At 38.1% G+C, this 14422-nt stretch overlaps 1 protein-coding gene across 1 annotated transcript in view; it reads right to left on the bottom strand.

Moving 5' to 3' along the window:
• Positions 1 to 14422, bottom strand: part of LOC144696333 (diacylglycerol kinase iota-like) — an 864725-nt gene that overhangs the window by 738615 nt on the left and 111688 nt on the right. The window lies entirely within an intron of this gene.

The raw sequence follows: 14422 nt of genomic DNA, 5'->3' as shown, positions 1-14422 counted from the left end.
TGGCTATGTGCTCAACAATACAGAGTGAAAATGGGCTCAATATTACAGAGTAACAATGGCTCAATAATAGAGTGACAATGGGTTCAATAATAGAGTGGCTATTTGCTCAACAATACAGAGTGACAATGGGCTCAATATTACATTGTGACAAGGGGCTCAATAATAAAGTGACAATGGACTCAGTAATAAAGATTGGCAATGAGTTCAATAATAGAGTGGCAATGGGCTCAATAATAAAGTGACAATAGGCTCAATAATAGAGTGACAAATGGGCTAAATAATAGAGTGACAATGGGTTCATTTATCGAGTGGCAATGGGCTCAATAATAGAGTGACAATGGGCTCAACAATACAGAGTGACAATGGGCTCAATAGTACAGAGTGATAATGGGTTCAATAATAGAGTGACAATGGGCTCAGTAATACAAAGTGGCAATGAGTTCAATAATAGAGTATCAATGGGCTCAAAAATAGTGACAATAGGCTCAATAATACAGGGTGACAAAGGGCTCAATAATAGAGTGGCATTGGGTTCAATAATAGAGTGATAATGGGTGCAATAATAGAGTGGCTATGGGCACAATAATAGTGACAATAAGCTCAATAATAGTGACAATGGGCTCGATAATAGAAGGAAAATGAGCTGAATATTAGAGGGACAATGGTCTCAATGTTAGAGTGACAATGGGCTCTATAATAGAGTGACAATGGTCTCAATATTAGAGTGGCAATGGGCTCAATAGCAGAGTGGCAATTCTCTAAATAATGCAGAGTGACAATGGGCTCAATAATAGAGTGGCAGAAGGTTCAATAATAGAGTGTTAATGGGTTCAATAATAGAGTGAAAATGGGTTCAATATTAGAGTGGCAATGGGCTCAATCACAGAGTGGCAATAGTCTCCATAATACAGAGTGACAATGGGCTCAATATTAGATGGGAATGGCTCAATAATAGAGTGAAAATGGGTTCATTAACAGAATGACATTGGGTTCAATAATAGAATGGCAATAGGTTCAATAATAGAGTGACTATGGGTTCAACAATAGAGTGACAATGGGGTCAATAATAGAGTGACAATGGGCTCAATATTACAGAGTGGCAACGGGTTCAATAATAGAGTGGCAATGGTCTCGATAATACAGCGTTACAATGGGCTCAATGATAGTGTCGCAGTGGATTCAATAACAGAATGACAATAGGTTCAATAATAGAGTGGCAACGGGTTCAATAATAGAGTGACTATGGGTTCCACAATAGAGTGACAATGGGATCAATAACACAGAGTGACAATAGGTTCAATAATTGAGTAACAATGTGTTCAATAACACAGACTAAAAATCGGCTCAATAATAGTGACAATGGGCTCAATAATAGAGTGACAATTGGCTCAATAATAAAGTGACAATGGGCTCAATAATAGGGTGGCAATGGGCTCAATAATAGAATGACAATTGGCTCAATAATACAGAGTGGCAAAGGGCTCAATAATAGAGTGACAAAGGGCTCAACAATACAGAGTGACAATGGGCTTAATAATAGAGTGACATTGGGTTCAATAATAGAGTGGCTATGGGCTCAATATTACACAGTAACAATGAGCTCAATAATAGATTGACAATGGGCTCAACAATACAGAGTGACAATTGGCTCAGTAATAAAGAGTCACAATGGGCTCAATAATAGAGTGGCAATGGGTTCAATAATAGAGTGGCAATGGGCTCAATATTAGAGTTATACAAGGCTCAATGATAGAGTGACAATGGGTTCAATAATAGTGTGGCAATGGGCTCAATAATATAGAGTGAAAATGTGCTCAATAATAGAGTTGCAATGGGATCAATAATAGAGTGGCAATGTGCTCCATAATAGAATGAGAAGGGGCTCAATAATAGAGTTGCAATGGGCTCAAAAATAAAGTGACAATGGGCTCAATAATACAGAGTGACAATGGGCTCAAAAATAGGTGACAATGGGATCAATAATAGAGTGACAATGAGCTCAATAATAGTGTGGCAATGGGCTCAAGAATAGAGTGACAATGGGCTGAATATTAGAGTCGCAATGGGTATTATAAGAGAGCGGCAATGGGCTCAATAATAGAGTGACAATCGGCTCAACAATAGAGAGTGGCAATGAGCTCAATAATAGTGTCAATCGGTTCAATAATAGCGTGACAATGGGTTAAATAATAGAGTGACAGTGGGCTCAATAATAAAGTGACAATGGACTCAATAATAGAGTGGCAATGGGCTCAATAACAGAATGACAATTGGCTCAATAATAGAGTCGCAATGGGTTCAATAATAGAGTGACAATGGGCTCAACAATACAGAGTGACAATGGGCTCAATATTACAGAGTAACAATGGCTCAATAATAGAGTGACAATGGGTTCAATATTAGAGTTTCTATGTGCTCAACAATACAGAGTGACAATGGGCTCAATATTACAGAGTAACAATGGCTCAATAATAGAGTGACAATGGGTTCAATAATAGAGTGGCTATTTGCTCCACAATACAGAGTGACAATGGGCTCAATATTACAGTGTGACAAGGGGCTCAATAAAAAAGTGACAATGGGCTCAGTAATTAAGATTGGCAATGAGTTGAAAAATACAATGGCAATGGGCTCAATAATAAAGTGACAATAGGCTCAATAATACAGAGCGAGAAAGGGCTAAATAATAAAGTGACAATGGGTTCATTAATAGAGTGGCAATGGGCTCAATAATAGAGTGACAATGGGCTCAACAATACAGAGTGACAATGGGCTCAATATTACAGAGTGATAATGGGCTCAATAATAGTGACAATGGGCTCAGTAATACAACGTGTCAATGAGTTCAATAATAGAGTGGCAATTAGTTCAATAATAGAGCAATAATGTGTGCAATAATAGAGTGGCAATGGGTTCAATAATAGAGTGACAATAAGCTAAATAATAGAGTAACAATGGGCTCGATAATAGAGTGACAAAGGGCTCAACAATACAGAGTGACAATTGGCTCAAAAATAGAGTGACAATGGGTTCAATAATAGAGTGGCTATGGGCACAATATTACAGTAACAATGGGCTCAATAATAGATTGACAATGGGCTCAACAATACAGAGTGACAATGGGCTCAATAATACAGAGTGACAATGGGCTCAATAATAGAGTGGCAATGGGTTCAATAATAGAGTGGCAATGGGCTCAATATTAGAGTAATAATAGGCTCAATATTATATGACAATGGCTTCAATAATAGAGTGGTAATGGGCTCAATAATATAGAGTGAAAATGTGCTCAATAATAGAGTGGCAATGGGCTCCATAATAGAATGACAATCGTCTCAATAATAGAGTGGCAATGGGCTCAAAAATAAAGTGACAATGGGCTCAACAATACAAAGTGACAATGGGCTCAATAATACAGAGTGACAATGGGTTCAAAAATAGAGTGACAATGGGATCAATAATAGAGTGACAATGGGCTCAATAATAGTGTGGCAATGGGCTCAATAATAGAGTGGCAGTGGGTTCAATAATAAAGTGATAATGGTTTCAATAATAGACTGACAATGGGCTCAATAATAGAGTCGCAATGGGTATTATAACAGAGTGGCAATGGGCTCAAAATAGAGAGCAAATGGGCTCAATAATAGAGAGTGGCAATGAGCTCAATAATAGAGTGTCAATCGGTTCAATAATAGAGAGACAATGGGTTCAATAATAGAGTGGCAATGGGTTCAATAATACAGTGACTACGGGTTCAATAATAGAGTGACAATGGGTTCAAAAATAAAGTGACAATGGGCTCAATAATAGAGTGGCAATGGGCTCAATAATAGAATAATTGGCTCAATAATAGAGTCGCAATGGGCTCAATAATAGAGTGACAATGGGTTCAAAAATACAGAGTGACAATGGGCTCAATATTACAGAGTAACAATGGCTAAATAATAGAGTGACAATGGGTTCAATAATAGAGTGCCGATGTGCTCAACAATACAGAGTGACAATGGGCTCAATATTACAGAGTAACAATGGCTCAATAATAGTGACAATGGGTTCAATAATAGAGTGCCGATGTGCTCAACAATACAGAGTGACAATGGGCTCAACATTACAGAGTAACAATGTCTCAATAATAGAGTGACAATGGGTCCAATAATAGAGTGGCTATTTGCTCTACAATACAGAGTGACAATGGGCTCAATATTACAGTGTGACAAGGGGCTCAATAAAAAAGTGACAATGGGTTCAGTAATTAAGATTGGCAATGAGTTGAATAATAGAATGGCAATGGGCTCAATAATAAAGTGAAAATAGGCTCAATAATAGAGTGACAAAGGGCTAAATAATAAAGTGACAATGGGTTCATTAATAGAGTGGCAATGGGCTCAATAATAGAATGACAATTGGCTCAATAATAGAGTCGCAATGGGCTCAATAGTAGAGTGACAATGGGCTCAGTAATAAAGTGACAATGGGCTCAATAATACAGAGTGACAATGGGCTCAATAATAGAGTGGCAATGGGCTCAATAATAGGGTGACAATGGGCTCAATAATACAGAGTGACAATAGTCTCAATAATGGAGTGTCAATGGGTTAAATAATAGAGTGACAATCGGTTCAATAATAGAGTGGCAATGGGTTCAATAATACAGTGACTACGGGTTCAATAATAGAGTGACAATGGGTTCAATAATAGAGTGACAATTGGCTCAATAATAAAGTGACAATGGGCTCAATAATAGAATGACAATTGGCTCAATAATAGAGTGGCAAGGGGCTCAATAACAGAGTGACAATGGGCTCAATAATAAAGTGACAATGGGCTCAAAATAGAGTGGCAATGGGCTCAATAATAGAATGACAATTGGCTCAATAATAGGGAGGCAATGGTCTCAACAATACAGAGTGACAATGGGCTCAATATTACAGAGTAACAATGACTCAATAATTCGGTGACAATGGGTTCAATAATAGAGTGGCTATGTGCTCAACAATAAAGAGTCAAAATGGGCTCAATATTACCGAGTAACAATGGCTCAACAATAGAGTGACAATGGGTTCAATAATAGAGTGGCTATTTGCTCAACAATACAGAGTGACAATGGGCTCAATATTACATTGTGACAAGGGGCTCAATAATAAAGTGACAATGGACTCAGTAATAAAGATTGGCAATGAGTTCAATAATAGAGTGGCAATGGGCTCAATAATAAAGTGACAATAGGCTCAATAATAGAGTGACAAATGGGCTAAATAATAGAGTAACAATGGGTTCATTTATCGAGTGGCAATGGGCTCAATAATAGAGTGACAATGGGCTCAACAATACAGAGTGACAATGGGCTCTGTAATACAAAGTGGCAATGAGTTCAATAATAGAATGGCAATGGGCTCAATAATAGAGTGACAATAGGCTCAATAATAGAGTGAATATGGGCTCAATAATAGAATGGCATTGGGTTAAATAATAGAGTGATAATGGGTGCAATAATAGAGTGGCAATGGGCTCAATAATTCAGTGACAATAAGCTCAATAATAGAGTGACAATGGGCTCGATAATAGAAGGAAAATGAGCTGAATATTAGAGGGAGAATGGTCTCAATGTTAGAGTGACAATGGTCTCAATGTTAGAGTGACAATGGTCTCAATATTAGAGTGGCAATGGGCTCAATAGCAGAGGGGCAATGGTCTCAATAATACAGAGTGACAATGGGCTCAATAATAGATTGGGAGTGGGTTCAATAATAGAGTGAAAATGGGTTCAATATTAGAGTGGCAATGGGCTCAATCACAGAGTGGCAATGGTCTCAATAATACAGAGTGACAATGGGCTCAATACTAGAGTGGGAATGGGCTCAATAATAGAGTGAAAATAGGTTCATTAACAGAATGACATTGGGTTCAATAATAGAATGGCAATAGGTTCAATAATAGAGTGACTATGCGTTCAATAATAGAGTGACAATCGGTTAAATAATACAGAGTGACAATGGGCTCAATATTACAGAGCGGCAATGGGCTCAATAATAGAGTGGCAATGGTCTCGATAATACAGCGTTACAATGGGCTCAAAGATAGTGTGGCAGTGGATTCAATAACAGAATGACAATAGGTTCAATAATAGAGTGGCAACGGGTTCAATAATAGAGTGACAATTGGCTCAATAATAAAGTGACAATGGGCTCAATAATAGAGTGGTAATGGGCTCAATAATAGAATGACAATTGGCTCAATAATAGAGTGGCAATGGGCTCAATAATAGAGTGACAAAGGACTCAACAATACAGAGTGACAATAGGCTCAATAATAGAGTGACAATGGGTTCAATAATAGAGTGGCTATGGGCTCAATATTACACAGTAACAATGAGCTCAATAATAGATTGACAATGGGCTCATCAATACAGAGTGACAATGGGCTCAATAATACAGAGTGACAATGGGCTCAATAATAGAGTGGCAATGGGTTCAATAATAGAGTGGCAATGGGCTCAATATTAGAGTAATAATAGGCTCAATAATAGTGACAATGGGTTCAATAATAGAGTGGCAATGGGCTCAATAATATAGAATGAAAACGTGCTCAATAATAGAGTGGCAATGGGATCAATAATAGAGTGGCAAGGGGCTCCATAATAGAATGAGAATGGGCTCAATAATAGAGTTGCAATGGGCTCAAAAATAAAGTGACAATGGGCTCAACAATACAACGTGACATTGGGCTCAATAATACAGAGTGACAATGGGCTCAAAAATAGAGTGACAATGGGATCAATAATAGAGTGACAATGGGCTCAATAATAGTGTGGCAATGGGCTCAATAATAGAGTGACAATGGGCTGAATATTAGAGTCGCACTGGGTATTATAAGAGAGTGGCAATGGGCTCAATAATAGAGTGACAATGGGCTCAATAATAGAGTGGCAATAAGCTCAATAATAAAGTGTCAATCGGTTCAATAATAGCGTCACAATGGGTTAAATAATAGAGTGGCAATGGGTTCAATAATACAGTGACGACGGGTTCAATAATAGAGTGACAATGGGCTCAATAATAAAGTGACAATGGGCTCAATAATAGAGTGGCAATGGGCTCAATAACAGAATGACAATTGGCTCAATAATAGAGTCGCAATGGGTTCAATAATAGAGTGACAATGGGCTCTATAATAGAGTGACAATGATCTCAATATTAGAGAGGCAATGGGCTCAATAGCAGACTGGCAATGGTCTCGATAATACAGAGTGACAATCGGCTCAATAATAGAGTGGCAGTGGGTTCAATAATAGAGCGTTAATGGGTTCAATAATTGAGTGACAATGGGTTCAATATTAGAGTGGCAATGGGCTCAATCACAGAGTGGCAATGGTCTCAATAATAGAGTGACAATGGGCTCAATATTAGAGTGGAAAAGGGCTCAATAATAGAATGACAATGGGTTCATTAAGTGAATGACAATGGGTTCAATAATAGAGTGGCAATGGGTTCAATAATAGAGTAACAATGGGTACAATAATACAGAGTGACAATGCGCTCAATATTACAGAGTGGCAATCGGCTCAGTAATAGAGTGGCAATGGGCTCAATAACCGAGTGGCAATGGGCTCAATAATAGAGTGGCAATGGGTTCAATAATAGAGTGACTATGGGTTCAACAATAGAGTGACAATGGGTTCAATAATACAGAGTGACAATGCGCTCAATATTACAGAGTGGCAATGGGCTCAATAATAGTGGCAATGGTCTCGATAATACAGAGTTACAATGGTCTCAATGATAGTGTGGCAGTGGGTTCAATAACAGAATGACAATAGGTTCAATATTAGAGTGGCAACGGGTTCAATAATAGAGTGACTATGGGTTTCACAATAGAGTGACAATGGGATCAATAATACAGAGTGACAATGGGTTCAATAATAGAGTCGCAATGAGCTCAATAATAGAGTGACAATGGGCTCAATAATAGAGTGGCAATGGGCTCAATTAGAGAATGACAATTGGCTCAATAATAGAGTCGCAATGGGCTCAATAATAGAGTGACAATAGTCTCAACAATACAGAGTGACAATGGGCTCAATATTACAGAGTAACAATGGCTCAATAATAGAGTGACAATGGGTTCAATAATAGAGTGCCTATGTGCTCAACAATACAGAGTGACAATGGGCTCAATATTACAGACTGACAATGGCTCAATAATAGAGTGACAATGGTCTCAACAATACAGAGTGACAATGGGCTCAATATTACAGAGTAACAATGGCTCAATAATAGAGTGACAATGGGTTCAATAATAGAGTGCCTATGTGCTCAACAATACAGAGTGACAATGGGCTCAATATTACAGACTGACAATGGCTCAATAATAGAGTGACAATGGGTTCAATAATAGAGTGGCTATTTGCTCAATAATACAGAGTGACAATGGGCTCAATATTATAGTGTGACAAGGGGCTCAATAAGAAAGTGACAATGGGCTCAGTATTAAAGATTGGCAATGAGTTCAATAAAAGAATGGCAATGGGCTCAATAATAAAGTGACAATAGGCTCAATAATACAGAGTGACAAACGGCTAAGTAAGAAAGTGACAATGGGGTCATTAATAGAGTGGCAATAGGCTCAATAGTAGGGTGACAAAAGGCTCAATAATACAGAGTGACAAACGGCTAAGTAAGAAAGTGACAATGGGGTCATTAATAGAGTGGCATTGGGCTCAATAATAGGGTGACAATGGGCTCAATAATAGAGTGAAAATGTGCTCAATAATAGAGTGGCAATGGGATCAATAATAGAGTGGCAATGGGCTCCATAATAGAATGAGAAGGGGCTCAATAATAGAGATACAATGGGCTCAAAAATAATGTGACAATGGGCTCAACAATACAAAGTGACAATGGGCTCAATAATATAGAGTGACAATGGGCTCAAAAATAGGTGACAATGGGATCAATAATAGAGTGACAATGGGCTCGATAATAGTGTGGCAATGGGCTCAAGAATAGAGTGACAATGGGCTGAATATTAGAGTCGCAATGGGTATTATAAGAGAGTGGCAATGGGCTCAATAATAGAGTGACAATGGGCTCAATAATCGAGAGTGGCAATGAGCTCAATAATAGAGTGTCAATCGGTTCAATAATAGCGTGACAATGGGTTAAATAATAGAGTGACAATGGGCACAATAATAAAGTGACAACGGACTCAATAATAGAGTGGCAATGGGCTCAATAACAGAATGACAATTGGCTCAATAATAGAGTCGCAATGGGTTCAATAATAGAGTGACAATGGGTTCAACAATACAGAGTGACAATGGGCTCAATATTACAGAGTAACAATGGCTCAATAATAGAGTGACAATGGGTTCAATAATAGAGTTTCTATGTGCTCAACAATACAGAGTGACAATGGGCTCAATATTACAGAGTAACAATGGCTCAATAATAGAGTGACAATGGGTTCAACAATAGAGTGGCTATTTGCTCCACAATACAGAGTGACAATGGGCTCAATATTACAGTGTGACAAGGGGCTCAATAAAAAAGTGACAATGGGCTCAGTAATTAAGATTGGCAATGAGTTGAAAAATACAATGGCAATGGACTCAATAATAAAGTGACAATGGGCTCAATAATATAGAGTGACAAAGGGCTAAATAATAAAGTGACAATGGGTTCATTAATAGAGCGGCAAGGGGCTCAATAATAGAGTGACAATGGGCTCAACAATACAGAGTGACAATGGGCTCAATATTATAGAGTGATAATGGGCTCAATAATAGAGTGACAATGGGCTCAGTAATACAACGTGTCAATGAGTTCAATAATAGAGTGATAATGGGTGCAATAATAGAGTGGCAATAGGCTCAATAATAGAGTGACAATAAGCTAATTAATAGTAACAATGGGCTTGATAATAGAGTGACAAAGGGCTCAACAATACAGAGTGACAATTGGCTCAAAAATAGAGTGACAATGGGTTCAATAATAGAGTGGCTATGGGCACAATATTACAGTAACAATGGGATCAATAATAGATTGACAATGGGCTCAACAATACAGAGTGACAATGGGCTCAATAATACAGAGTGACAATGGGCTCAATAATAGAGTGGCAATGGGTTCAATAATAGAGTGACAATGGGCTCAATATTAGAGTAATAATAGGCTCAATATTATATGACAATGGGTTCAATAATAGAGTGCCTATGTGCTCAACAATACAGAGTGACAATGGGCTCAATATTACAGAGTCACAATGGCTCAATAATAGAGTGACAATGGGTTCAATAATAGAGTGGCTATGTGCTCAACAATAAAGAGTGACAATGGGCTCAATATTACAGTGTGACAAGGGGCTCAAATATAAGTGATAATGGGCTCAGTGATAAAGGTTGGCAATGAGTTCAATAATAGAGTGGCAATGGGCTCAATAATAAAGTGACAATAGGCTCAATAATACAGAGTTACAATTGGGCTAAATAATAGAGTGACAATGGGTTCATTTATCGAGTGGCAATGGGCTCCATAATAGAATGAGAAGGGGCTCAATAATAGAAATACAATGGGCTCAAAAATAAAGTGACAATGGGCTCAGCAATACAAAGTGACAATGGGCTCAATAATACAGAGTGACAATGGGCTCAAAAATAGGTGACAATGGGATCAATAATAGAGTGACAATGGGCTCAATAATAGTGTGGCAATGGGCTCAAGAATAGAGTGACAATGGGCTGAATATTAGAGTCGCAATGGGTATTATAAGAGAGTGGCAATGGGCTCAATAATAGAGTGACAATGGGCTCAATAATCGAGAGTGGCAATGAGCTCAATAATAGAGTGTCAATCGGTTCAATAATAGCGTGACAATGGGTTAAATAATAGAGTGACAATGGGCACAGTAATAAAGTGACAACGGACTCAATAATAGAGTGGCAATGGGCTCAATAACAGAATGACAATTGGCTCAATAATAGAGTCGCAATGGGTTCAATAATAGAGTGACAATGGGCTCAACAATACAGAGTGACAATGGGCTCAATATTACAGAGTAACAATGGCTCAATAATAGAGTGACAATGGGTTCAATAATAGAGTTTCTATGTGCTCAACAATACAGAGTGACAATGGGCTCAATATTACAGAGTAACAATGCCTCAATAATAGAGTGACAATGGGTTCAACAATAGAGTGGCTATTTGCTCCACAATACAGAGTGACAATGGGCTCAATATTACAGTGTGACAAGGGGCTCAATAAAAAAGTGACAATGGGCTCAGTAATTAAGATTGGCAATGAGTTGAAAAATACAATGGCAATGGACTCAATAATAAAGTGACAATAGGCTCAATAATATAGAGTGACAAAGGGCTAAATAATAAAGTGACAATGGGTTCATTAATAGAGCGGCAATGGGCTCAATAATAGAGTGACAATGGGCTCAACAATACAGAGTGACAATGGGGTCAACAATACAGAGTGACAATGGGCTCAATATTACAGAGTAACAATGGCTCAATAATAGAGTGACAATGGGTTCAATAATAGAGTGCCAATGTGCTCAACAATACAGAGTGACAATGGGCTCAATATTACAGAGTAACAATGGCTCAACAATAGAGTGACAATGGGTTCAATAATAGAGTGGCTATTTGCTCAACAATACAGAGTGACAATGGGCTCAATATTACATTGTGACAAGGGGCTCAATAATAAAATGACAATGGACTCAGTAATAAAGATTGGCAATGAGTTCAATAATAGAGTGGCAATGGGCTCAATAATAAAGTGACAATGGGCTCAATAATACAGAGTGACAATGGGCTCAATAATAGAGTGGCAATGGGTTCAATAATAGAGTGGCAATGGGCTCAATATTAGAGTAATAATAGGCTCAATATTATATGACAATGGCTTCAATAATAGAGTGGCAAAGGGCTCCATAATAGAATGACAATAGTCTCAATAATAGAGTGGCAATGGGCTCAAAAATAAAGTGACCATGGGCTCAACAATACAAAGTGACAATGGGTTCAATAATAGTGTGGCAATGGGCTCAATAATAGAGTGGCAGTGGGTTCAATAATAAAGTGACAATGGGTTCAATAATAGACTGACAATGGGCTCAATAAGAGAGTGGCAGTGGGTTCAATAATAAAGTGACAATGGGTTCAATAATAGACTGACAATTGACTCAATAATAGAGTCGTAATGGGCATTATAAGAGAGTGGCAATGGGCTCAATAATAGAGTGCAAATGGGCTCAATAATAGAGAGTGGCAATGAGCTCAATAATAGAGTGTCAATCGGCTCAATAATAGAGTGACAATGGGTTCAATAATAGAGTGGCAATGGGTTCAATAATACAGTGACTACGGGTTTAATAATAGAGTGACAATGGGTTCAATAATAAAGTGACAATGGGCTCAATAATAGAGTGGCAATGGGCTCAATAATAGAATGACAATTGGCTCAATAATAGAGTCGCAATGGGCTCAATAATAGAGTGACAATGGGGTCAACAATACAGAGTGACAATGGGCTCAATATTACAGAGTAACAATGGCTCAATAATAGAGTGACAATGGGTTCAATAATAGAGTGCCAATGTGCTCAACAATACAGAGTGACAATGGGCTCAATATTACAGAGTAACAATGGCTCAACAATAGAGTGACAATGGGTTCAATAATAGAGTGGCTATTTGCTCAACAATACAGAGTGACAATGGGCTCAATATTACATTGTGACAAGGGGCTCAATAATAAAGTGACAATGGACTCAGTAATAAAGATTGGCAATGAGTTCAATAATAGAGTGGCAATGGGCTCAATAATAAAGTGACAATAGGCTCAATAATAGAGTGACAAATGGGCTAAATAATAGAGTAACAATGGGTTCATTTATCGAGTGGCAATGGGCTCAATAATAGAGTGACAATGGGCTCAACAATACAGAGTGACAATGGGCTCAATATTACAGAGTGATAACGGGTTCAATAATAGAGTGACAATGGGCTCAGTAATACAATGTGGCAATGAGTTCAATAATAGAATGGCAATGGGCTCAATAATAGAGTGACAATGGGCTCAATGATAGAGTGGCATTGGGTTCAATAATAGAGTGATAATGGGTGCAATAATAGAGTGGCAATGGGCTCAATAATTCAGTGACAATAAGCTCAATAATAGAGTGACAATGGGCTCGATAACAGAAGGAAAATGAGCTGAATATTAGAGCGAGAATGGTCTCAATGTTAGAGTGACAATGGGCTCTATAATAGAGTGACAATGGTCTCAATATTAGAGTGGCAATGGGCTCAATAGCAGAGTGGCAATGGTCTCAATAATACAGAGTGACAATGGGCTCAATAATTGAGTGACAGTGGGTTCAATAATAGAGTGTTAATGGGTTCAATAATAGATTGACAATGGGTGCAATATTAGAGTGGCAATGGGCTCAATCACAGAGTGGCAATGGTCTCAATAATACAGAGTGACAATGGGCTCAATATTAGAGTGGGAATGGGCTCAATAATAGAGTGAAAATGGGTTCATTAACAGAATGACATGGGGTTCAATAATAGAATGGCAATAGGTTCAATAATAGAGTGACTATGGGTTCAACAATAGAGTGACAATGGGGTCAATAATACAGAGTGACAATGGGCTCAATATTACAGAGTGGCAATGGGTTCAATAATAGAGTGGCAATGGTCTCAATAATACAGCGTTACAATGGGCTCAATGATAGTGTCGCAGTGGATTCAATAACAGAATGACAATAGGTTCAATAATAGAGAGGCAACGGGTTCAATAATAGAGTGACTATGGGTTCCACAATAGAGTGACAATGGGCTCAATAATAGAGTGCAAATGGGCTCAATAATAGAGAGTGGCAATGAGCTCAATAATAGAGTGTCAATCGGTTCAATAATAGAGTGACAATGGGTTCAATAATAGAGTGGCAATGGGTTCAATAATACAGAGACTACGGGTTCAATAATAGAGTGACAATGGGTTCAATAATAAAGTGACAATGGGCTCAATAATAGAGTGGCAATGGGCTCAATAATAGAATGACAATTGACTCAATAATAGAGTCGCAATGGGCTCAATAATAGAGTGACAATGGGCTCAACAATACAGAGTGACAATGGGCTCAATATTACAGAGTAACAATGGCTCAATAATAGAGTGACAATGGGTTCAATAATAGAGTGCCTATGTGCTCAACAATACAGAGTGACAATGGGCTCAATATTACAGAGTAACAATGGCTCAATAATAGATTGACAATGGGTTCAATAACAGAGTGGCTATTTGCTCTACAATACAGAGTGACAATGGGCTCAATACTACAGTGTGACATGGGGCTCAATAAAAAAGTGACAATGGACTCAGTAATTAAGATTGGCAATG

This window comes from Cetorhinus maximus, chromosome 22 (genome assembly GCF_964194155.1).
Source record: "Cetorhinus maximus chromosome 22, sCetMax3.hap1.1, whole genome shotgun sequence".
Taxonomy (NCBI): domain Eukaryota; kingdom Metazoa; phylum Chordata; class Chondrichthyes; order Lamniformes; family Cetorhinidae; genus Cetorhinus; species Cetorhinus maximus.
Note: the sequence above shows the minus strand (reverse complement) of the source record. Positions and strands in the feature narration are given on the sequence as shown.